At 33.6% G+C, this 27,787-nt stretch overlaps 2 long non-coding RNA genes across 2 annotated transcripts; both read right to left on the bottom strand.

Moving 5' to 3' along the window:
- Positions 1 to 17,813: 17,813 nt before the first annotated feature.
- On the bottom strand, positions 17,814 to 19,536 carry LOC134725416 (uncharacterized). The gene is made up of 3 exons (XR_010108551.1): positions 18,899 to 19,536; positions 18,404 to 18,476; positions 17,814 to 17,898 (listed from the first exon to the last, which is right to left on the bottom strand). It is a non-coding gene; the product is annotated as an uncharacterized LOC134725416 (long non-coding RNA).
- A 12-nt stretch (positions 19,537 to 19,548) lies between these two features.
- Positions 19,549 to 21,056, bottom strand: LOC134725415 (uncharacterized). The gene is made up of 3 exons (XR_010108550.1): positions 20,643 to 21,056; positions 20,148 to 20,220; positions 19,549 to 19,642 (listed from the first exon to the last, which is right to left on the bottom strand). It is a non-coding gene; the product is annotated as an uncharacterized LOC134725415 (long non-coding RNA).
- Between the last annotated feature and the right edge of the window lie 6,731 nt (positions 21,057 to 27,787).

Below are 27,787 nucleotides of genomic sequence, written 5' to 3'. Positions count from 1 at the left end.
CTTATAAATTGGTTATTTTAAATGAAAATTCACATTAAATATTGCATTCCTGCATCAAATTTTGCTAAATTGATAGAAGATATGGACCTTAGAATCTGTTTTTACAATCCAAGATGGCGAAAGAAGCCCATACCACCTTTAAGCATTAATTTCTAAATTCCATGTCTTACAATACAAGTACATTGCGTCATGAGCAGTTTGTAATTCTACCTTGGATTCAGCTAAAATAACTGTGTCATCAGCATATTACAACAAGTATATAATCTTAAATAAACAGAAATTTCATCAGTAACAAGTACTAGGTAGGTTGCATCACATACATCAGATAGACCATAATAAGCTTTGGAAATGAACTTTACCACGTCATTTAAATACAGTGAAAAAGTACAGGAGACACATTTTCACCTTGGCTTGGCGAACACCAATATTACTTTGAAAATATTCAGTTAACTTTGAACCTTGCCTTGCACAGGATTTAGCATTTTCATACATAGCATGTATACATAACAAAGATATTTCCATCAACACAGTTTTGCAACAATTTACGCCATCATGCTATTCTATTGCCGTGAATTCATTTATTTTTGTGGGTACCAATTTTCGTGGATTGCGGAAAACTTGCATATTCGTGAATGTTTGAGGAACATTTGCATACACTCCTATTGAAAGTTTGTATTTCGTTGTTCATTTAAATTCGTGGTCCTCCTGTTCCCACGAAATCCACGAAAATGTAACGAATGTATCTTACCGACTATCTTTATTTGTTGAATTTAGACTAAAGTTGTCCTATTTGCTATCATAACACATCTTCTTATATCTGTATTAAAGTGTTCAATTTTAAGAACCTTCTTCAATTGGTCTGCACTAAACAACTAATGTTAACGATAAATATTTATTTCAACAACCTTGATATCAACAATATAAAACAGAACTTTAATAGTTTTAAATAATCGAACAGTGACCAAGGCGTAAATCCACAACTAACCGTGTATTTAAAAAGCCCCGCCCTACTTACCTTAAATTGAATATACACGGTCTCCACGAGGTCGCTTTTCACCAATCATATTCCTAGAAATGTATAGGAGGTAAGATAATAATGAAACCTCAGTAACAGAGTCAAATGCCTATCGGTAATCAACAAATGCACAACACATTTTTTTTTACGATACAAATATTGCTCAATTTTGAAGAATTAAAAATGTGATCATTAGTACCATATTTTTTTCTAAAACCTGCCTGTTCTTCCCAGAGAACATTCATATAATCTAAGTAACAATTTAATATGTTATTCAATACAGTTGTAATAAGTTAACCGGGCATAACAGCTCAGAATAGTTATATCCCTATAATTATCATGGTCGGCCATATCACCTTTTCCTTTATAAATATGACATAGTAACAACTGACCATAGGTCAGATATTTTACCAGATTTAAGGTAATCTTTACATAAATATCAATCATTTTCTGACATGAAAAATTCATGTAATATCAAATCTGTATCACTTGATTTATCAATGACTTAATTGCTTTTACAACCTCGTCTACAGTAATGTCAGAATTCAGTTCAACATTCAAATAGGTTACAGCATTACAATCAATATCATCTATAAAATCACCATTCTGATCATGTTGTACATTACTCAATTTCTTAAAATGATCATAAAAACATTCAAGTGATATCTTCTCTAGTACATTTGTCTTTGTATTACTTGATTTGTTAAGTAATGACCAATGATATTTTGGATCACTTTGACTAAGATTTCGTAGATTCTTAATGAAGTTTTTTTCTTTATTCGTTACATTGTTAATTACAAACTTTGTTATACGCTTTACTATATCTATGATATTTTACCCGCCAATTGTAACTTTTGGCTTTTATGATGATCCTTCCTTTTAGTATAACACTCTTGATTAAACCATGGCTTAGTAACCTTACAATTTTTTTTTATATTTCTATTAAAATTATTGTCTACAGCATTTTTTCTTTCAACATACCACATTCAGAAGCAGCTTGAATAATAATATTATTACAGTCTTCAACTAAACTGTTAATTGAGTCTTTATTTACACTTGCAATATTAATGGCATCCAATTTATCATTCAAACATACAATATTTTAATCATTCAAACAATCATTTAAAAGACTGAAGGTTTTTGCTATCCCAGACTGCTTTTACAATAGTGCTGGGTTCACCAGAGTTCATACATTTATCCACATCAATCAATTTACACGATATTTTAACATGTAAGGCTTTGTGAACATCACTTATCATTGGGTCAAATGGTAATACTTCAAATTCTGATATATAAGGAAAAAGTTCAAGTGATAAAAAACACAGTAATCAACAAAAGTGGTGTTTTTACAAGTTAAAAGTACCTATACCTTTATCTTTACCCAGTCTACAATTAGCAATCAGTTATTCAATATTTTGACACAATTGCAATAGTCTGTTTTCATAATTATTAACTGACAAATCTAAACTGTGACCTGGTACATCAATACCTAAAGTTTCTTAATTTACAGAGTAAATTATATTTTCTAATTGAACAGAATTAAGAACATAAATATTGATTTCAGTAAAATCAGTCTTAGTTCCTGTATGCACTCCAAGCAGGCACAATTTACATCTCGTATCTGCTGTGTTTTTTATTATGTCTCTTTCTAATACATCGAAAATGTCAATATTACTATAACTACTCTCAGGCGGAATATAAACAGCCCCAAATAAAGTAGCATAGTCAAATACCTTATATCTAGTATGAACCAGAAAACATTTTCATTTGCACTATTCACCACTTCAACATTTTCAAATAAATAATCACGAACTAACACTAAAATACCCCAGGTTTACGTTTTGCATTTTTACGATTTAGAGGCGGCAATGATTTAAAATGCTTGATACTAATCACATCATTTTGATCAAGCTTCGACTCACTGAAACACAGAATATCCTAAGTATTACTCAACACCTCCAATTCAGGAGATTTAATTTGCTTTTAAGATCACACACATTTAAAGCTAGAACTTTAACAGAATTGCTTCTATTTGATTTCACAGATTCACTTTTTGTATTCCGCACACTTTCATCAATAGAACTTTCTCCATAAGCAGAAACAAATATGTGTGTTACGTATTACATGGAATTTCAAAATAGGGTGGTAGGTTGGGGTTTTTTTTAATAAAAGGGGGGTTGAAATTCAACATATATATTGCACGGTATACTTGATGTATATATAAAACAGTTGTATTACCTTTTCTTTTCAGCAATGGTTGATCCCATGACAAGATTTGTGTATTTGATATAGTCATTGTTTTGTTGATTCTATATATGCTTTTAATTTTGAACTCCTTTGCAAACTGTAAAAGAGAGAAGACGCACAAGGACAAACAATACCAATCAACTACAAAAACTAAAAACAAATGAAAAACACAGACCATGAAAAAGTAGGGTTACAAAATAACTACTATGATTCTCACATAGGTCACGATTAAAGGGAATATATGACATCCGAAAAGGCAGTACTGTGACCTATATATATTTTTACTTCTTCGGGTCTTCAATAAGAAATTGTTTCATTGGTAAATATACCAATTCTTTTTGAGTATATATACTGATGATATTTGGGACACAGACGCCCCACACTGGTCAATCCACTCAAAAATTTGCACCAAACATAAAGTTCGGAACATTTTAACAACTTGATGCACCAATGACCAAAACCATTCCAGACTGGGTTGAACATGATTTTAAGATACCTTAGTATGTGTAAAAATCACTCCTTCCTGTCTATAATTCAAAAACAAAAGTTGATGACTAAAAAATAATTAAACAACGCAACAGTAAGCCCACTCCATATTGAACTTAAATGGATAAGAAATGTGTAAAAGAAAAATCCTATAATTTCAAACCTTTTAACAAATGATAAGAAAACAAATATTTAATTGCAAATAAAACATCATGAACAAAAATGGCAGAAACTAAATGTTCTTTAATACACGAAAATTCTAAATGTTTGATATTGATGTGACCAGGTGGAATAAGGATCAGATAAATTAAATGCAGAACGTTCATATATTTTAATAAATATAACATAGAATGGAAGGCAACGACAGATCTGAAATATAGAGATAATGACAAATAAATACAACTTTACATAAAAATGCATATATATATATATATCTATATCATTTTGAAGCAAATAATGTATATTATGCTTAATCACACAATTGCAAATAAATAATAATGCAAAACACAGTTAATCAAAGATCCGAAATGCTACATATTATAAACATGTCTCAAGGGCGATCAACCAATATTTTGCTTTCTTCTTAATTATGTCTCATGTGCAATCACACCCTTTCTTTACCATAGTAGTATGTGTGAAATGAAAAACGGCTCCTTTTGTTTTCAAAGATAAATATCAAAATCAACAAAGAACTTGGAATGATATGGCTACAGTATTAAATTTTTTGCGCAGACAAGATAAGGCAAGATGAACGTACAAACCGCCGAACCATTATTTTTGGCAAGCATGTGCTTCACTGGTAGGCAATGAAAGCTACAATCCTCTACGTTAAATGCTAAATAGAGAGATCGTATGAAAAATGAACCCCGATACGTACAGTAGCAAATATTCCCCCCCCCCCCCCCCCCCCAAGAACTCTTTGGTTTCCATTGCAGCTTATTAATTATTAAATTCAAAGAGAACACCTTCTTAAAGTTCCAAACTGGGACCAATTCAGGAACCGATCTCTTTGGTACATTCATAGAAGACCCAATCTAATCTCTGTGGGAACACAGAAGAATATAACCCCAAATAAAACTAACCTACAATGTGGGGACATGTTCCATTTTCATCTTGCAATATCCCGCCAGCTATACTGTAACGACTATTTATTTTAAATTTACAATAAATTTTAAATGATAAAATACTGAATTAAAAGTTAAAGTCTTGTAGAAATAGTTAAATATCAAATGTCAATAATATTGAAAATAAGTCCATTAAACAAGTATTCTATGCGGATAAACTGGTTTCTCTTACTCTATGGAAATTTATCCCTTTCCGAACCCATTGTATAAAAAAAAATTTAATCAACGTGTGGTTGCTAGTGATCTCAAAAGATCATTGGATGATTTTAAGGGTCATGACCTTTTTAGCTAACTGAAAGAATCAAAATATGATAACAGGTGTTAATGAAATTGACAACTCCGTGCAATGTGAAAGGCACTCGAAGGGGATTTTTGGTTAACAAAAAAAGAAAATGTATTTTTTATCATTAGAGAAACAGATTCTTACATAGTTACTCGTGGATTATCGGATTTATCCAATCTCGATAGTTAAATTATAAATTTTAAAGTCCTCGCCGACGCGGCTCGGACTTTAAAATTGATAATTTAACTATCTTGATTGGATAAATTCGATAATCCACTGGTATCAATGTAAGAATCTATATTTCTCATCCACGAACAATAAGGCACTGTCTTATCAAGTTAACCTGGTTATAGTCCAGTGGCAAGTATATCCTTTTCACAACTCCTCTGCATAGCTGCATCTTTCCCAACAAAACCTGAAACAATACAAACACAGCAGCAGAATTTTTCTTATCTTTATTTTGGTGGTGGATGGGGAGGGAGGTAGGAATTTTCGTTAGCTATGTTGGCAGTTTTGCACTTGTTTGATAACGCATAAATGACGTCACTAAATGACGTATTATTGATGTGATTAAATTAAGAATCAATTAGGATTGATTCCGGAAATTGGAGTTAAACTTTTATTAAAACAGTTTATCTTTATATGATAAACTTAATTAAATGACAACTCTGACTGTAAACAATTTATTAATCAATGCTTATGAAAACTGTTCACTAAAGTAAGTTGACCATATTACTATATAAAATACTATATAACATTGAAAGGTAATTACAGTTAAATAAGAAATTATAAAGTTAGAAATGCAATTATCAAAGTAAATGAAACTAAATAAAATATTAAGTCAAAAACGTGTAACCATCAACTTATTTGAAAAACACTTCAATGTAAATACCTTTTAATGCTGGCTACGGCTCTTAATGTTGTTTCTGGTGTTTCTTATTCTGCTTTGACAATATAGTTAAAAAGTACAATATATATAGTCAAAATGTGAACTGTTAAACTAGATAGAACCAGATAAAACAACTATGAAGTAAGGTAGCTTGTCCTATAGCCAGTGATGAGTAAATATCAAAGAACCCAAATAGATTATTTTGGATTCATTGAACCATATATTACAAAATATGTTCAATATGGTAAGATCATTATAGTATAGGGCAAATAGATATAAACCAAGTACAAAGTTGGGAATAATATCAAATAGATAATATGCATATAAATGAACTTGTCCACATTGAATGTAACAACAAGATCACCAACGAGCATATTTGGCTGGAATTCGAATGATGTTCCTTTTAAAGTGTCCGTAGACGTATTCGAGGTCATTGTCAATTGAAACCCTTTATTAGGCACTCTCCATATTTTCCTGTAAAAACATCCAACAGGGTCCTCCTATTTTCAATGCATAATTTTGGGGCCCTTTATAGCTTGTTGTTCGGTGTGAGCCAAGGCTCTGTGTTGAAGGCCGTACTTTAACCTATAATGGTTTACTTTTTAAATTGTTATTTGGATGGAGAGTTGTCTCATTGGCACTCACACCACATCTTCCTATATCTATATATGATGGCATTTGTATCTACTACAAGGTGCTGGCATTTGTTTATCCGTACAGCCAACAACCTTGTTGCTGTCAACAAATGCGCAGCCACTAATGCGAGTTAAGTAATAAAGAAGACAGCTACGGAAAAATACGTAGTTTTTACGGATTTTTTCGGAAATCGTCAAAAAAAGGTTAAGGGTCGGGATTTTAGCTGGAAAACATAGGGTAGGTCGGGTAACCGAAACAAAACATATTTTGTTCGAATATGAAAAATCAGAACATGAACTTGCTTTCAAGTCATTAATAACAATTGTTAATGATGATCTTTTCCTTCACAACAAGGCCTTTCTAATGTCGCATATCCTTGATATATACCAGTCACTTTTACCCCAAAATGTCTGCGTTAAATACCAATCTTACAAACCTCAAAACAAATTAATAAGTTATTATGGCAGCTCAATTACAATTCAGACACAGCGGGGACAAGGGATGTCAAATATAGTGTTTAAATCTGACCTTACTATAGGGGATGCCATATCAGCAGCAGGAAAATTAAAGTCCATATTAAACCAAGAGTTCCAAATGGTGAAGTTGAAATCATCCCTTCGTTAATTTTACGGACGCCATCACGAGTTGGTCGACAGTTATGGAGTAACCGTTTCACAAATGATATCGGATATGTTTCTTACGTCGTAACTACAATCCCTTTCCCTTTCATAAATTTGACCTACCGAATTAAGACTATTTACCGGATTTGTAATCACATAAGCAACACGACGGGTGCCGCATGTGGCGCAGGATCTGCTTACCCTTCCGGAGCATCTGCGATCACCGCTTGTTTTTGGTGGGGTTCGTGTTGTTTATTCTTTGGTTTTCTATGTTGTGTCATGTATACTATTGTTTTTCTGTTTATCTTTTTCATTTTTAGCTGTGGCGTTGTCAGTTTGTTTTAGATTTATGAGTTTGACTGTCCCTTTGGTATCTTTCGTCCCTCTTTTAAGACTTTCAGAATTACAGCAAGGTGTTTCTGCAGATATTAAGGAAACATTAAATGAAGACCAATTAATTCACTCTGCAGCTAACGCTGGCATTTTTTCCATAGAAGCACCAAGCGAGGCTTCATTGGCACTAGGGTAATCATCAGAGGAAATAGCAAGGTTTTTTATATCACGCCTAAGAGTGTGAAAAATGCCAGCATCTCTTCTCAAGTTCATTTGTTGGTTGATTGATGAAAAATCCCACAAAGTTGCTTCTGACCCTTATGTTGTCCCTCAAGATAAACTTCGCAAATCTTTGGCTATTACAGAATGTATCGTTTCAGTAGCTAAATCAGCATTTACCCTATTTCATTTAGGCCTAGCCGTTCAGTTACATCATGAATATGGGTCACGAACATTTATTGAAACTATGTATTCGCATGGCTTTTGTGCTTCTTATGCAGAGGTCAGACGATATCTGACAAGCATTGCCATGCATGAGGTTGACCGTATTCAAAACGGTATTTATGTTCCGGTATAAGATGAGACAGGATGTTAAATTTTGGTGTACCAAATGTGATATTTGTGCTTCTAAGAAAGCACCTGGTAAAAAACCTAAGGCCCCGATGAAGCAGTATCTTGTGGGTGCTCTTTGGGAAAGAATGGCTATTGACATTCTAGAACCTTTACAAATAAGTGAGAATAAGAATCGCTATCTGATGGTAGTTCAGGATTATTTTTCTAAATGGACAGAAGCTATACCAATTCCAGACACTGAAGCAGTGACTGTAGCTAGTAAATTTGTGGAAAGAATAGTAACAATTTTTGGGGTTCCTCTTTCTATCTACTCAGACCAAGGGTCTAATTTTGAATATAATGTGTTCAAAAAGATGTGTATTATTTTGGGTATCCATAAAACCCGTACAACACCATTCCGACCAAAATCGGATGGCATGGTTGAAAAGTCAAATTCAACCATTGAGACGATGTTATCTGCTTTTGTAAGCAAACACCAGAGAGATTGGGACGAATATATCTATTTATTGATGTTGGCCTATCGGTCATCAGAACATGAGAGCTTGGGTACATTTCCATGTTCTATGTTATTTGGAAGATAAGTAAATCTTCCAGTAGACTTGATGTTTATGCCTATGAATTATCCCAAAAGTTGGAGGTGATTCATAAATTTGCACGAAATAAATTAAAACTGTCAAGCGCCAGAATGAAAAAAAATTATGATGTTGGAACCTAGATGCAAACATTTGATGTAGGAGATCCAGTGTGGTTACATAATCCTCGTCGTGTTAAAGGATTGTGTCCTAAATTACAAAATAATTGAGAAGGACCATATATTGTTGTAAATAGACTTAATGATGTTATATATAGAATACAGAAGGGACCAAAAACCAAACCTAAGGTGGTGCACCAAGATAGGTGAAAGCCCTATCTAGGGGAAAATGTTCCAATATGGTTTAATTAGGGATATAAGGGGAAGAAATAACCCTTAAAATCCAGATAGCTATCCAGTAAAGTACAGTTTTAAATTTATTTATTTTATGAAAATATATAAATTGCAATAGCAAGCTTTTAAAGGAATTGTTCCTTTTTATAATTGCAGGTCACAATGTATACTTGTGGTATCTGCAGTGGTTTTACGTTTGATCAATCAATAATCTGTAAGAGGCACATGACCGAGCTACACAGTGGGTTTGGCTGTGCAGCTCACAAGAAGTGTGAAGGAACTTTAAATCTCATTAATAGATCCACCATGACCTGCACCAAGGAGGAAGAAGAGCAATTCCTTCTGTTCCAAAGACAAGAGGGAGGATAAAATGATTACAGAGAAGGTAGATAAGGAAGGGAAGAATGCATTACAGAAAGACAGTAAAGAGGTCACACAGAAAGGAGCAGGACCAAGGGACGAAGAAACAGAACAGTGCTGGGGCAATTGTACAAGGAAAAAAATATGGTATTTGGAAATGGAAATGCAGGAGAGAAAAAGAAGGAGATGAAAAAGGGTCAGGAAAAGAAGAGAACACCGGAGGAAGAGAGAGAGAAGGAATGAGGAAAAAGAAGTAGAGAAGAGGGGAAGAGAGAAGGAGAAGATAAAGGAGAACAGGAAGGAGTCAGTAAAGAAACAAAAGGAGGTTCTTTCAAATCTATTGAAGGATATGGAAAGCTCCTCAGTGGGAAGTATGGAGGAACATGAGGCAGTTTCACTATGTGATCCTGAGGAGAATGTTTTTTTTTTGTAATATTGTGGGATTCACTTCGGCAGTGGAACGTATTTCTACTCTGCCAAGTGATCCCTGCAACATCAGTCCTGATCCTGTCATGCCATTCATAGACGTCCCTATTATAACCATTCCTACTGATGCCCCCATTATAGAATCATCATCATTGGAAATACCACTGATCTCCACCAGTCTATATCTTCCGTTATCCACCCAACCTTGTGAAACATATTCCCCAACCCTAGAAATCCTCTCCCCGTCCGATTTACGACAGGCAGCCGCCATATATACCCCAGTCAAGAAGCTGAAGCTTGAGCAGATGAGCAGGAGCCAGCAATCCCGTTTTTTCATAAATGTGGGCGGAACTAGGTTTGAGACTTCTGCTGTTGCTATACAATCCTGCCCAGATTCCCTCTTGTCCATTGTGAAGCCATATTTGTTTGATGGACGTCACACATATTTTTTAGACAGAGATGCAAAACATTTTCATCTAATCCTTAATTATTTGAGAAACCAGGCCAAAATCCATTCAGATATGCTGCCGAGAGATGTTCGTAGTTTGAGTTACAGGTGGAGTGTAACTTCTACGAGTTGCGACACCTGGAACTCTCTGTACAGAAGAAGATATTAGATTTACAGCAGTAAAGCTTGATTTAAGAAAAACAGGGGGGTGGATTTCATGATATAATTGTGTGTTATACTAGTTTGAATCTATTTCTGTAATTTATTCTTGCATACTTTTGATTTTTTAACCCTATATGCGTACATTGCCTATGTAAATTTTAAAATTGTTTGTATGCACATTAAACGACAAATTTATGTGACGTATATGATTTTTCTGACGTCAGACACTCAAATCAATCCATATGTTCGTAGATAGTAGATGTTTTTGTGTCCTGTTAAATTGTTCCTTTTAAAATTGTTATACGAAAATGACTGATGTACCCATATTTTGACTATTTTATTAATTGTGACTGTTTTTTTAACGCATCATGTAAATGTAGCGATATTTGATGAGACTGTTATTAAAGTGAGAGGTTTAGCGCTATAAAACCAGGTTTAATCCACCAGTTTCTACATTTGAAAATGCCTGTACCAAGTCAGGAATATGACAGTTCTTGTCCATCCGTTTTTGATGCGTTTTGTTTTTTGATTTTGCCATGTGATTATGGACTTTCCAAATTAATTTTCCTCTGAGTTCAGTATTTTGTGATTTTACTTTTTATTTAAATATATCTATAATATGCATGGTGAGTTTAGGTATTCCTAATGCAGCTACAGTATTACCTTAGAAAAGCCCAATGATGTCTTCATGACTGAGAAGTAATTTATCCTTTTCTTTTTTCAGGTTTTACTGTACAGTATTGGCTTATTTATTCACATATGGTAGAATGTTTTAGTTAATTATGGATTTTATATCCATTGATAGTGCTAATATACATGTCATTATTTGACATAATTTCGTTGTTGAACTTTCAATACTCATTAACTGGTATGTGAATAAACTAGTTAGAGTGTATAGAAGGAGCTTGTATTATAAGACAGGGTTGTCTTATTGGATTTTTGTTTTCAAGTTTTTAGCCAACCAACCAATCAATTTAATACATGTATATATGGTTTCTGTGCATTTGAGGACAAACGCCTAGTGGTTAGGGGGCTGTGTTACGATTTAGTGATCGTATTATTAAATTAATGACATTTGTGTTGTCCATAGTCTATAGTGGTAATTTTACGAGTCAGCTGTTTTATTTACGTTTTTCATATCGCTATTTTTACGATGGAATGTCACCTTGTACAGAATATTCACGGTTGATTGGCATTTATTTGTATTATAAATCATGAGGTAATGTGTTTACCTTATTAGTCTACTTATTTTCTTTATGTAATAACTTGTATTTTAGCCGTAATCATCTAAATCCCAGCAGTGCCATAGTTTATTTACTAGAGAGGCCATATTTATTGTGTATTGGCGGCCTAATACACGAGATTGCATGTGAACATAACAAACGTTTTGATTGGTCGATCCATTGACCGGAAAATTATAAATAGAAGGTTGACGAAACGAACTAGAGAATTATTCTCATCGTCTGCAAGAGCAGTCAAGATTTTAGTCGCAATATAAATTTATTCTATCTAAATTAATCTAAATGTCTGAACCAAAGTCAACCATTAGTATGGTACGCAGGTTTTAATTGTTTTAAGAAAACTTAAACCTACTAGCACATGGCTGTTGTTTGTTTTGCAAAAGTCAACCTTCGACCTACGGGAAAGTCCCGTCAGCTGTCGTTCAACTTAGTCAACCTTCTATCGATGCAATAATATGAAAGAGATTTTCTGGAAATCTACTTTCGTTTTAGGAAATAAGATATATGAATATTTCATTATAAATCAACCCTTTTTGGGTATTTTATACTTTTGGAAATAGAAGGTTAAATAGTTCAACCTTCTATTAAATCAACCTACGGAAACAGTCAACCTAATAGAAATTTGAAGTCAACCTTCCTGATCTATAAATAAAGATGATAACGGCAAATTGTATATAAATATTAATGTATGTTTTTATGATCAATTGTAAATATTTGATTAGATGTTATATAAAATGCATCTGAACTTTATACCTGACTTCGTTATTATTTCAACCATATACCAACTCAAAGGATCCATGCAAATTATGTTCGATCAAGCCTCCTTATTCATTTAAACTTACCACTCGGTTTAAGGGGCGAAATCGTTACATTATTAGGGATGGAATGGCCTTAGTCCAGTCATTGCATGTTATGACATTTAGCACTTTCGGTGACCTGGCTCTTCATCTAATTCAAAGTCAGAAATCATGCCTTGCCAATGCTGCTACAGTTGGTGATGTCTTTGATAGATACGATCTCATACATTCAATTAAATCTTCCGATAGAGATCGACGAACTGGAGTAAATTCGAGCCAAAAGGTATTTCAGGTAATAGATGGTCGATCAATACCAGACTGGAAAAAATTCTCGGCCTTCAACGCAAATAAACAAGCTCTTCTTAAGTTCCTGAGTGATTTTACTCTTCGTCATCATGCTCAGTACCCGGTGCTGACTTCGCCACAGGATAAACTTTATCTAGCGGGTATTTTTGTTGACCCAATTGTCGTGAAGATGTTATCTTCCACAGGGGTATCTGACTGCCATGATTTATTCAGCACACACGAAGAGGCAGACACAAGAATGATCATACATGCCATGTTTGCTCATGAAGAGTTTGGGAGGGAAAATAAGAACGGTTAAGAACGGTTGAATTATAATTAAGTTTTCAGATACAGATGTTCTAATTCTTTGTATGCATTTCTTTCCGTCAATGAAAAACAAACAGGAACAATAAGTAGCAATAAAGATTGTCGTAGGTACCTTCCTGTACATGAACTATGCAGTGCTTTAAACCCTGTCATGTGTAAAGTTTTACCTGCTGTTCACGCTAAAAGACCTTCTTTCCAGTGGTGACATTGATAAATCTGTAGGTGTCAGTCGGACATTTGTTGCAAGGACTAGAGACTCTCAAGAGCCTGTATCGCTCTACCGATTCTACCTGGGTTTTTGAAATCATATCAAAAAAAGAATCTTAAATTTGGCTACAAAGTAACATCACTTGGCCGGCACCTCATTACGAAAGGAACATTTATGCTATGTTTGGTTTCATCCCATTCAGTGTTTCACCAAAAGAAGTCATTTGTATGCATTTCCCATAGGGTCCTATGTTAAACTAAGTCCCCCGCTGGCGGCAATCTTGAATGATGGATCAGCTACAAAGCAACAACATTTGGTCAGCACCTCATAACGAACATTCATGCCATGTTTGGTTTCATTTCATTCAGTGGTTCTCTAAAATAAGTCATTTGTATGCTTTTCCCAAGGGGTCCTATGTTAAACTAAGTCCCCCGCTGGCGGCCATCTTGAATGATGGATCGGCTACAAAGTAACAACACTTGGTCAGCACCTCATAAGGAACATGCATGCCGTGTTTGGTTTCATTCCATTCAGTGGTTCTCTAAAATAAGTCATTTGTATGCATTTCCCGTAGGGTCCTATGTTAAACTAAGTCCCCCCGCTGGCGGCCATCTTGAATGATGGATCGGCTACAAAGTAACAACACTGGGTCAGCACCTCATGAGAAACCTTCATGCCATGTTTGGTTTCATTCCATTCAGTGGTTCTCTAAAAGAAGTAATTTTGTATGCATTTCCCATAGGGTCCTATGTTAAACTAAGTCCACCGCTGGCGGCAATCTTGAATGATGGATCGGCTACAAAGTAATAAAACTTGGTCAGCACTTCATAAGGAACATGCCTGCCATGTTTGAATTCATTCCATTCAGTGGTTCTCTAAAAGAAGTCATTTGTATGCATTTCCCATAGGGTCCTATGTTAAACTAAGTCCCCCGCTGGCGGCCATTTTGAATGATGGATCGGCTACAAAGTAACAATACTTGGTCAACACCTCATAAGAAACATTCAGGCCATGTTTTGTTTCATTCCATTCAGTGGTTCTCTATGAAGTTCAAAATGTAAAATGTTAACAACGACGACGGACGATGGGCGCCAAGTAATGAGAAAACCGAAGGTCCAGGTGAGCTAAAAAGGAAACATAAATTTTACCACATTTTGATTTGAATAAACTCCGTGTAACGAAAGCTAAACAAAAAGATGCTAGCTTAGCCAAACTTCCCTAATGCGAATCGACCTTCCCGCAACATGTTCTGAGAGCTTCACTTCAGACCACTATTTTGACTGTGTCAAACATTGCACAGCCACCACAGCAGTCTCCTTTAGACTTCGGGTGTGAAGACAAAAATGGTTTAACCCCAACACTTTTTAAGGGGAAAATGTCATCTGATTATCTGCAAGATTTAATTTGTACTTGGAAAGGTAAATCTGTTTGTTCAAAAAGCTGTGTTTGCTTCGAACAAAATCTGTCTTGTACCGAAATTTGTCCGTGTCAAGGAAGTGAAGCGTGCTGTAATGCCAATACGCGTACGGAAGCCGCAAATGACGACGAAGAGATTGACCCATAGCTACGATTCTTTAGCTACGAGCAGTTTATTCTTATTTATTAAGGACCGGGTTTTTATAATGTAGCTTTTCAGAGACAAGTTATATATGTTCAAACTAACTTTATTATCTTTCATTATCTTTTATAATTGACAGGTCTACGCATAAAAGGACAATACGACAATGTTCATGCATTTACAAACAGATTTTGTTTTACACTAAACCAACCGCGTATTCAATGCAAGTCACACTTGATTTTTTTTAAACTCGCATTCGCCTCGGTTGACGGGCATTTTTTATGATATAACTAATCTTTCCGACTCTGTAAATACAAAATATTAATTTATCTATAGCCATATACTTATTTTCCAAAAATACAAAACCTTTTTGAATCAAAATTTAAAACACTGTTTTACCGCCTGAAGGAAGAAAAACTGTTAACTTAATTTAAAAAACTCATGTTTTTCGGTTTTGAAAATAGTTCTAGTATATGCTTTAGTAGAAAATAATAAGTTATCTGAACATAAATAGATGTGAAAAGGTCAAGGCCACTTCTACATTTGTTATCTCATAAATAAGACAAATTCAGATGCTTCAAGATTAGCGCCATTTTGTAATGGCCTCCCTTGATATAAGTAGTCGAATATGTCGTTTTGGCATCCTCTGAAGCATATGCTAACGATAAATCGTTTCTGTAGCATTCAAATCAATATAAGAAAATTTCTCGTTTTTCACCTCATGGTCGAATTTATATTTTCAGGTTTCATCTTTGACCCTAATTTTAAAAAAAATGTGACCACTCTTGAGTTTTTACGACCCATTTTTTCTTATTGTACACAGTCTCCTCTTTCCATCAATATATAATTTAGGTGTGTGTTCTTCCGGACCATTAAGTTTTTAAAAAATGAACTCTGGTTGCAGTACTATATAGTACAATGGGGTGGTTTAAGAATTACACCACTCCAGGCCCTTTTGTTTTCCACGTTATTAATATTGCCAATAATAAAGAAGTTCCGGATCGAGTCCGACAACGATACCAATAGAAAATTTACCTGTTTCTTATTACCTTATCTGAACGTTCCGCATCTGACAGGCGCACCACCAAACGGTGTATTTAGAATTTTGCTGTATACTGTTGAGTAAAAAGTACTCCATTTCAGGCCCTTTTGATTTCCAAATTATTAATATTACCAATAATTGATAGGTTCCAGGTCGACGGGTTCAAACAGAAAGATTTTGAAAGCAGAGAAAACTGCATCTTTTATTATGGGCATGACTTTATCAGATGACAATAGCAATACTAAAATAAGGCATACGCTTAGTTATATACTTTAATTCAGTCACGGACCCGCGATATCACGGTTGTGTTTTAGTACTAAAATAAACGTGCAAAGATACAGCTGATCAGAATCCAACGAAAAGGTCGCTGTGACATAATGCATAAAAAAAAATTCTCTATTAAGGTAAAAAATATTTAAATAAAGGCAACAGTAGTATACCGATGTTCAAAACTCGTAAGTCTATGGACAAAAAACAAAATTGGGGTAACAAACTAAAACTGAGGGAAACGCGTTAAATATAAAATGAGAACAACGACACAACATTGAAATGTAACACACACAGAAACGGACTAGGCATTAGAAAAAATGAGAATAACAAATATAACATCAAAACCAAATACATGAATTTGGGATAGAAAAGTACCGTGACACGTCTTATAGTAATGTGAATTCACACTCAAATATACGAGAAAACAAACCACACAACGTTAAAATGTTACACATACAGAAACTACCTTTGATAACTATTGGTACAGATCATTTTTAAAGATAAAAATGGTGGGTTGAACCTTGTTTTGTGGCATGCCCATTTTTGAAAATCTTTACAGCAATACAGATCACAAAGATCATTGTTTGAGAACGACACAGTCACAAAAGAATCAATTTCAAGTAAGAAGCATAAGAGAAGTATTAGTGCCAATAATGGTGGTGATATTGACTTTAGATGTAGTTGCTTAAATATATTTGATGCCGACTTAGCTAGCACAACATGTACTTCTAAATAAAGGCAACAGTAGTATACCGCTGTTCAAAACTCATAAATCCATGGACAAAAAAGAAATCGGGGTAACAAACTAAAACTGTGGGAAACGCATTAAATATAAGAGAACAAACCTAAACCTTTTAAGGTGGTATGGGAATCTAAAAAAAACACTGATAGAATTAGTTCATACCTTGCCAAAACGTAGTGTCTATTGATATGATTAAGAATATAATAAAAATGATAGGTCACAGCGCATTTTCTGGCGCATTTTTTCAAGTTGTGATAAAATGACACATTTTGTATGGATCGTACCGGAAAAAATACACCATTTTGAGATTAGAAAATTAAAACTAAAACAAATGCAGTTTTAGAGTAACCTCCCCTTACAATGCCAAATTAAAAACATTTAAAAACAACCAGAAAAAATCTATACTTGTAAAAATATTTATATTTATAAGTTGTATTCTTATAAATTAGTTCTTTTAAATGAAAATTGACATTATATATCTGTATTCCTGCATAAAATTTTGCTAACTTGTTAGAAAATCGGGACCTAAGTTTCTCTGTTTTTTACAATCAAAGATGGCAGAAGACACCCATACCACCTTAAGTAGAGTAGTTTAAGTACTAGGTTATCACAAAACAAACTCCATGTACTTGCATATGTAACCAGCATAATCTCAACAGCACTTTATCAAAGCTTGCACATTTTGATGATAAAACCGAAACACAACCGTGTTCGACAAACCCCATTAAATGTTAATGAGAAAAAACATATTTCAAATGTCAGTGACTAATATTTATGGTAAAATGAAACAATTCTCTATATATATATATATATATATGTGAAAGGGGTCTCTTCCGGTATAATGAAATAAACGAAAGACTTTCTAAGGTTCGGATGGTTTTATTACCAGAGAATAAAAACTCTGAAATAACAAGATTATAAACATTAATGATAGTTCATGTAACATATAGAATATATTATTATACACATATTATATCACAGACAATTTTAATACAGTTTACACAATTTCTAATATAATGGTGTTACTATAAACAGTAGATACACATTTACTATGGAATGTTCATTCATTCAATCGTGTAGTGAAATGTACATCACATGTCACATGTACTTTAACAAACCGGTTTCTCTGACCGACATTTAATTATAACGGTAACCAGTTTCAATGCGTTTACAGCCAAATAGAATTAAATGTATCTTAAAATTACTTTTCGCACGTATATGAAAGTTTACAATTAAACTTATTAAATATTACAACATTCAAAAAGTATTTATTATGTCTGAATACCAACATATAAATTCTACCACTGATTTGCTAAAAACGCGCAAATCGCCAATGGAAATAATCCATGAATAACTATCATTTCTATAGTATAAAATAATACAAAAACTACAGATTATGCGCTTACCACTTGTGGAGTGAGTTCTCTAGTAAATAAGGAACTTGGCACAAAGTACAAAGAAGTAGTCTACATCAGAGTCCTGAAAACCAAAATACAATAATAAGAACGGACTCTTCGTAATTATATAAAATACTAATCACATGACAATTGTATTCAATTCGTCCATATAAAAATAGCATTATGCGGACATGTAACTCGTTCTTCTTTTTACAATATACTGTAACTTATCATACATGCCGCTATTTTTCTACATGCAGTATTCGTAAAATACTGTTATTACGATATCTCTATACATTACATAATTACGCTATGATCAGCGGCAAATATTACATTACTTTATAAAAATATGACCTAGCTTCTTTACCAAAAATACGCTCATTCAAATCTTTCATTCCGATGTTATAAACATGCAATCTGAAGAGTATTTACTCGAAAATAGGAAAGTTAACCAAATCTATTAATTCGTGTCAAAATGTTAATAAAGAAGAAAGTGCAACTTACTAGTCATGTCTAGAAAACTGTCAAGCTGAATATAATAAATACACAATCTGTAAATATGGGTTTCTGCTATAAAAGTCTGAGTAAATAATGGACGTCTTTCACTGACCAGTGTCCAGGTGAATTCTACCCAAGGTACACAAAGGAAAACTCAATTTAACCGCCAATAACTAAGAACCAATCAAAACAAGAGTTCAATTTCAACCCCCATGAATATGTATGAGTAACATTACTCAATACGTAAATTATATACCAAATCAAGTCATAAAAGATAAATATCCTTTAGTAAAAATACTTTGCAAGAGTGAAATAATTAAACTAAAGACTCAATAAGAATTTGATAAATAGATTTTTAATATAAATCAATGATTTCAAAAGTGCAAATTACATAATTTATGAAGCATGAAAAATCACTCTGCTACATCCTCCCCTCTGTTAAAAAAATGACTTCCATGTCATTAGAACTGTCTTCCCCTCTCCAGAAAGCATGGCGTCCTCGACATGATGGAACACTAAAGGTCACTCTCCATAATCTTCATAATGGTTCTGGAAAGCTCTATCTCTTGTCCTTTGAATATACCATTCTCTGCTTGATGTAGCAACCAGTTTACTCTCCTCAACCAGTCTGGCTGTGTTATGGCCTGTTTGGACGTGGTGCCAAATGTGAAAGGGGTCTCTTCCGGTATAATGAAATAAACGAAAGACTTTCTAAGGTTCGGATGGTTTTATTACCAGAGAATAAAAACTCTGAAATAACAAGATTATAAACATTAATGATAGTTCATGTAACATATAGAATATATTATTATACACATATTATATCACAGACAATTTTAATACAGTTTACACAATTTCTAATATAATGGTGTTACTATAAACAGTAGATACACATTTACTATGGAATGTTCATTCATTCAATCGTGTAGTGAAATGTACATCACATGTCACATGTACTTTAACAAACCGGTTTCTCTGACCGACATTTAATTATAACGGTAACCAGTTTCAATGCGTTTACAGCCAAATAGAATTAAATGTATCTTAAAATTACTTTTCGCACGTATATGAAAGTTTACAATTAAACTTATTAAATATTACAACATTCAAAAAGTATTTACTATGTCTGAATACCAACATATAAATTCTACCACTGATTTGCTAAAAACGCGCAAATCGCCAATGGAAATAATCCATGAATAACTATCATTTCTATAGTATAAAATAATACAAAAACTACAGATTATGCGCTTACCACTTGTGGAGTGAGTTCTCTAGTAAATAAGGAACTTGGCACAAAGTACAAAGAAGTAGTCTACATCAGAGTCCTGAAAACCAAAATACAATAATAAGAACGGACTCTTCGTAATTATATAAAATACTAATCACATGACAATTGTATTCAATTCGTCCATATAAAAATAGCATTATGCGGACATGTAACTCGTTCTTCTTTTTACAATATACTGTAACTTATCATACATGCCGCTATTTTTCTACATGCAGTATTCGTAAAATACTGTTATTACGATATCTCTATACATTACATAATTACGCTATGATCAGCGGCAAATATTACATTACTTTATAAAAATATGACCTAGCTTCTTTACCAAAAATACGCTCATTCAAATCTTTCATTCCGATGTTATAAACATGCAATCTGAAGAGTATTTACTCGAAAATAGGAAAGTTAACCAAATCTATTAATTCGTGTCAAAATGTTAATAAAGAAGAAAGTGCAACTTACTAGTCATGTCTAGAAAACTGTCAAGCTGAATATAATAAATACACAATCTGTAAATATGGGTTTCTGCTATAAAAGTCTGAGTAAATAATGGACGTCTTTCACTGACCAGTGTCCAGGTGAATTCTACCCAAGGTACACAAAGGAAAACTCAATTTAACCGCCAATAACTAAGAACCAATCAAAACAAGAGTTCAATTTCAACCCCCATGAATATGTATGAGTAACATTACTCAATACGTAAATTATATACCAAATCAAGTCATAAAAGATAAATATCCTTTAGTAAAAATACTTTGCAAGAGTGAAATAATTAAACTAAAGACTCAATAAGAATTTGATAAGTAGATTTTTAATATAAATCAATGATTTCAAAAGTGCAAATTACATAATTTATGAAGCATGAAAAATCACTCTGCTACATATATATGAAAAGGCCTGTACCAAGTCAGAAATATGACAGTTTTTGTCCATTCGTTTGATGTGTTTTATCATTTGATTTTGCCATTTGATTAGGGACATTCCGATTAAATTTTCCTCGGAGTTTAGTATTGTTGTGATTTTGTATAACTGTAGAAACACAACTATGACTATAAATGTTGTTTTTCCTAGATATATACAGTTATCAAAGGTACCAGGGTTATACTTTATTACGCCAGACGCGCATTTCGTCTACATAAGTCTCATCAGTGACGCTCAGATCAAAATAGTCGTAAAGCCAAACAAGAACGAATATGAAGAGCATTGAGGACTCAAAATTCCAAAAAGTTGTGCCAAATACGGCTAAGGTAATCTATTCCTGGGATAAGAAAATCCTTAGTTATATACCAGGGTAAGTGATTAACTGAAAGATAAAATAATTCAATTTATAAGATATTATATGTAACGAGTTTTAAAATTCACCAAAGTTAAGACATTTGTGATAAGACAGGAAAAGCTGAATATGCGACCTTTTTACAATCGCAGACAATTTCTAATATTTTTCCAGTGACAAATACTTTTGAAAAATGTGTCGAAAATTTAATAAATATAGGTAAGCATAACACGATTTCTCACGTCAGACTTGAGAAAACATTTATCAAGCACATCGAGATTCATAAGGCATACACTGGAGGAGGAACAAATATAGCTGGTGTTATCCCAACCACAACGAGAAAAGCAAGGCAAAACCAGATCGCCGTACAAATCCATCACTCTCTAAACAATACTGGCTGAAAACAAGACAGACCATCCCAGTAGGATCAGGAAAGCATGAAATATTAATCACTATTATAAAATATGTGAACATTTATCTCATTCTGTAGCAAGGATTAGCCTACAGAATGTTTAAAGTCATCAGAAACCTCAAATAAAAAAAAATAATGAATACTTGATTTTTGTTTTTGATTTTTTTTATACATGTATGTTGATGAACTCAATGGATAGTATTTATTACAAAACTTATGTACACTTACTTTTTTTCTGAAGAAAATTCTTTAATGTTTTCTTTAAAGTTTACTTTATTTTAATTGCTTCCTTCCAGGAAGCAATTCCCCCCCCCCCCCCCCCCCCCAACATATTTTCCAAGACGTCATTTTTTTGACTAATTAAACATGATACATGCATGTAGTTGCCATTTTTAAACTTGAAGTATTGAAAAACTAGAGGCTCTAAAGAGCCTGTGTCGCTCACCTTGGTCTATGTGAATATTAAACAAAGGAAACAGATGGATTCATGACAAAATTGTGTTTTAGAGATGGTGATGTGTTTGTACATCTTACTTTACTGAACATTCTTGCTGCTTAAAATTATCCCTATCTATTATGAACTTGGCCCTTAGTGAATCTATTGACCATTACTGTCATGTTGACTTATTTGTAAATCTTACTTTGCTGAACATTATTGCTGTTTACAGTTTATCTCTATCTATAATAATATTCAAGATAATAACTAAAAACAGCAAAATTTCCTTAAAAACTAATAATTCAGGGTCAGCAACCCAACAACAGGCTATCCGATTCATCTGAAAATTTCAGAGCAGAATTTTGACCTGATAAACAGTTTTACACATGTCAGATTTGTTCTAAATGCTTTGGTTTTTGAGTTATAAGCCAAAAACTGCATTTTACCCCTATGTTCTATTTTAAGCCATGGCCGACATCTTGGTTGGATGGCCGGGTCACCGAACACATTTTTTCAAACTTCATACCCCAAAGATGATTGTGGTCAAGTTTGGATTAATTTAGCCCAGTAGTTTCAGAGAAGATTTTAACTGAAGTTTAATTTGGTGAAATGTGTTTTTTTCAGTTTTACCAGCATGCATACCGATTCCGAATAAAAAAAAATCAGGACATAGCAAAACATGTTTGCTTAAACTTCAGTGATTTACATGCTTACTGTAATTTTTTAATTATTTGGTACTGGTCTGGAAATTGGGAGCTATTTTTCGAACCTTACTTGTGTTGCCCTTGCTTGAAACGATTATTATTATCCAGTTTTTAAAGAAATACTCAGTAACATTAATGACATAGGTGATAAAGCAAATGATAATATGCCAAGAAACGTTCTGAAGCGTATTTGTGCCATCTTATCAGATAGAGCCGCTACACAGGTTAAATTCAATGAACAACTGCACTTACTAGAAACATTATGTCACATTTTTCTGGCCTACACTCTCTTATTAATCAAGCTGCTGCTGCAGCACATAACCGTTGTTTTTCACGTTTTTAAACAGTAAACAAAGAAAAATGCAAATTCAATAATTGTCTTCTAAAGTTGTAAGATACAAGTAATTGTAACAAATATACGTTAAAACAATTACATTCTTTAGTTGGGTCCCCAAAGGTGACTGGGGTATAGAAATATGGTTACTTGGTCTTCTCCCGACCGGCAGTAAAACGCTTGCCAAAGTGGCTGTGCGTGATGTATCAAATTCGCAGTCACGTCCGGTCAGAAGGGGGACGTTAAATCCGATGTCTCGTGTACAGAGAGTGGCACGCTTATTGCACGTTAAGAACCCTTGCAACAACTCTCTGAGGGGTCCGTAGGTGTCCTGTTGCAAGGCAAAATTTCTGTCTCTATCAATATACCCTCCTTTTTCGGTGGCTGTCCAAATTTCTCCGACCATAATTCCTGAATGGCCTCTATTGTATCAACCTATCTATTGTATTTATTGTGAGCTTGTTCTCGTCCTGAATATGCATGAAATATTTGCCACTGGACGTTAAGCAACCAACAATCAATCAATCAATCTTTGATTGGTCCACTGGCCTTTTGTGTCAGGGCTTTTCCAGCTCAATGTGTACAATTTATTGGGGAATTATATGGTCTTATTTAGATTGGCCTATGAATTGGAGGGGAGACGTTTCCGGAAAATCAAAACGGAGTCCCTATTCAAATGGCTAAATGAAATGATAAATCACATCAAACGAATGGACAACGGTCATATTCCTTGGTGCAGACATTTCCAAATGAAATAAAACGTTGGATTTATAGCGATAAACCTCTCGACTTGAATGTCAGTAGCATCAAATTCCACTTTATTTACAACGATGCGTGAACAAAACGATATTATAGGTAAAATAGTCAAAATATGGGTTCAGCAGACATCAATGTGTCACAATCTGAAAACAAACAAATATTGAGTAAAGAAGCACTAATAAACACTTATTACATTTAACAATCACATTCATTAATTACTTCGTGTGTATGTTGTCAGAAAATTTAAATGTCTCACAGGAAGAAATATAAAATGATTTTGTCGCTCAAAGTATTTTCAGAATAATACTAGAAAAATAACATACTGGTTATTTAAAAGCACAGAGCTACGGCATATGTGCCAGATAAACCCAGAAAGTCACACGTAGAAGGCATACCAGCAAAGATGCAAGATAATACAAGCACGTTGGCGGGATGTGTAAGTACCGAGCCACGTCAAATGGATATCACAGAAAACAGACCACACAGTAAATGTAATATTAATAAAAGAACAAAGACATATTTTTTTGGGTGGGATAACTAGCATTTATTGTGGTCAACCACTATAAAAATCTAGTCTGCCCGTCCACAAAATATTAAATTAGATTTTTTTTAAATGTTTATGAATTTTCGACAATTCAACCGATCAGACAACAGTTTTAAGTTGAATCAATGCAAACAAGATCATAACTGATGCTCATTAGCTAGTTGATACATTTTTCCTTTTAAAATACAACTGACATATAAGGATCGTAATGGTGCAATGTGGATCGGTTTACAAGAGCAAATTTGGCAGCGCATATCCCTACGATGGCTTAATGGGGAGATAATTTTGACGCAGTAGAATCCTGACTGATAAAGGATCGAAAAATCTAGTTTTGATGGGACTTATTTCAGAAAAAGAACGAGATTTATCACGAGAGATAAGCGATCCAATTTAATTCCTTCTTAGACTGATCAGCTTGGAAATTCAGTCACGCTCGTGAATCAAACTAGTTCGATTTGTCCTTTTAAGTGGATATCGATTATCCTTGCCATGCGACATAAAAATGGTGGACATTTATTCTGTCATGCAAATGAAAAAACTCGAACTAGGTACCAGTTTTCTAATTCTTAAAAGAAAACCCTTGGTTTATGAGGCTTCAATCCTTCTGAATTCAATACACATTCTTTACGTATTGATGCTGCAACACAGGGATGATGGTTTAGATGAAAATAGTATAAAATGAAAGGTCGATATCAAACCTCATATAGTATTAAAACAAAATTAAACTTTAAACACCAGAAAGAAACTTGGTTAATTTGCTGTTCAATTGTCACAAGAACAAGACTTGGTGATCACGCTCATATGAGCCTTTAGGAGCATCATTTGGATAAGAGAAGATTGGATCGGTATATCGGGTATGAAATGGCAAAAGTTGATTGGTTTGGTGTGTAATGCATTAATAATTTGAGAAGTATGCCGTTTTCTATTAATATTCACTTTGCGGGTAATGACATTTAAGACAAACCTTGTGGATAATTACTCAATCAAATTTAATTTGACACAGCATTATTTTTAATTTGTTACCCAACACTGAATTAGTGAGGTCAAGTATTTTACCTGTTTAAATGGAGGTCTATGAAAACTACACAGATAATAAATGAGGGGATGAGTTTATATTTGCTTAAAATAGGAGGATACGTGATAAACATAGATTTTGAGGGGGGGAAATGTGAACCTTTTTATTGAATTGCTTAAAATAGGAGGATACGTGATAAAACATAGATTTTGAGGAAAACGTTATCCTTTTTAGTGAAGATAGGGTGCATCTTTCCTTCATCGACAATACAATATTCCTAAATCAAATTCAAGGTACTCTGGAATTAAATGGCTACAGATGTTGTTTAAATTATTCAGTTTATTAATCAAAATTGTGTATTAAATTCAATTTGATGTTGATGTTCAAGTTGGTATTGATATTGATGTTCATAAGTTGATGTTATTTAATTATGTTGATTCTTGCTGTTAAACTTGTCATGCGGTAAATTTGATGCTGGATTTCCAGTTGCGCAAATAGTTGCTCAACTGGTAAATTTGGAAGAATTTACTTTATGCTGCTATGGATTACCCAGTAGCTCCTGATACCTTGAAGTGGGTAATTTGAGCGGGGGTAGAATTTCAAGTTTCAATAAATTGGGTATACGAAATATTTTGGCGGTTATTACTTTAACGAATTCAAAACTTTTGTCAAATTTGCATCTACACTTTAAATTTTGCAGAAAAAAAGCCGCCATACGGTATAACTTTGTTAATGTCAAGTTAAATATACAAATTGATATATTATAACAAATTTGATTTACCACCTGATGGAACATTTAAGGTTTATGGCCCTTTCTGAAGCCATTTTAGTACAAATTTTTCAAATTTCATTTGTATCAAAACTACAGATGTAATGAATAAGGGACGACATCAAAAGTTCAATGTAGGATAAAAAACTTAATTCAGATAGTTTTTTTACTGACCCCCCCTTCATAACTTAATTTAGGAAAAATTGATTGACCCATATAGATATATGTAAAATCGATGTAGGATAAACAAAACTTGCAGCAAGTTTAACCCTCCCACCCCCAAACTATTTGAATTAAGTTTTTTATCCTTCATTGATCTTTTGATGTCGTCCCTAATAGAGATATACCATTTGTACATATACCAAGGGGACACTTGATGCAAAACACTATTATTTATTGTTTCATTGCATTTAATAGAAAAAGAGTACGTACTTTGTGGAAAATAAAGCAATATTTTTTTATAGAAAATCCACAGCTTTAGTACAGAGACTTTTGTTATAAAATGTGAAACATCGATTACTCGCTTTCTTTTCTATGATGTGCTAGTGTTTATTTTTTACAAACATTTCTAAGCAACCTGTACATTCTAAAATATCTCGTGCTGAGTCACTTAAGTCGAGCGCACTCTAAAAGGTGTACTTGATTTGGTCCATATTTCAAGTTGTTTTTTTACCAATAGCTTCATTAATAAACTCGTTTTAAAGAACCAAATTGAATGCTAGCACTGCATGCAGTAATCTTAAGTTTATATCTATCAGTCATTAAATATTCAGAGATGAAGGTACAAGGATAAATGCTGTGGATTATCTATAAAATTTCTATATGTTTAGCATTAAATCGACACAAGAGTAAATAATCCTTTGGGCAAAATGCAGACATTGTCCAGCCTAAAAGGTCGAAAATTGCATCAAACCTTTAAAACAAATATTAAGTTTAATGAGCCCTTCTTCAGCCATTAATGTACGAATTTTTCAAACATCAGTTGTATCAACACTACAGATATAATGAATAATAGATAAAGGCAACAGTAGTATACCGCTGTTAAAAACTCATAAATCCATGGACAAAAAACAAAATCGGGGTAACAAACCAAAACCGAGCAAAATGCATTAAATATAAGAGGAGAACAACGACACAACACCGAAACGCAACACACACAGAAACGGACCAAGCATCAGACAAAACACCACGAGAATAACAAAAATAACATGAAAACCAAATACAGGAATTTGGGATAGACAAGTACCGTGCTACGTCTTATCTCATTATCTCAAAAATAAGAGAAAATACAAACGACTCAACGTTAAAATGCAACACACAGAGAAACGAACAATAATAGAGACAGGCTTTTTTGTACATAT

Source organism: Mytilus trossulus, chromosome 7 (genome assembly GCF_036588685.1).
Source record: "Mytilus trossulus isolate FHL-02 chromosome 7, PNRI_Mtr1.1.1.hap1, whole genome shotgun sequence".
NCBI lineage: Eukaryota > Metazoa > Mollusca > Bivalvia > Mytilida > Mytilidae > Mytilus > Mytilus trossulus.
This window is presented reverse-complemented; position numbering and strand designations above follow the sequence as displayed.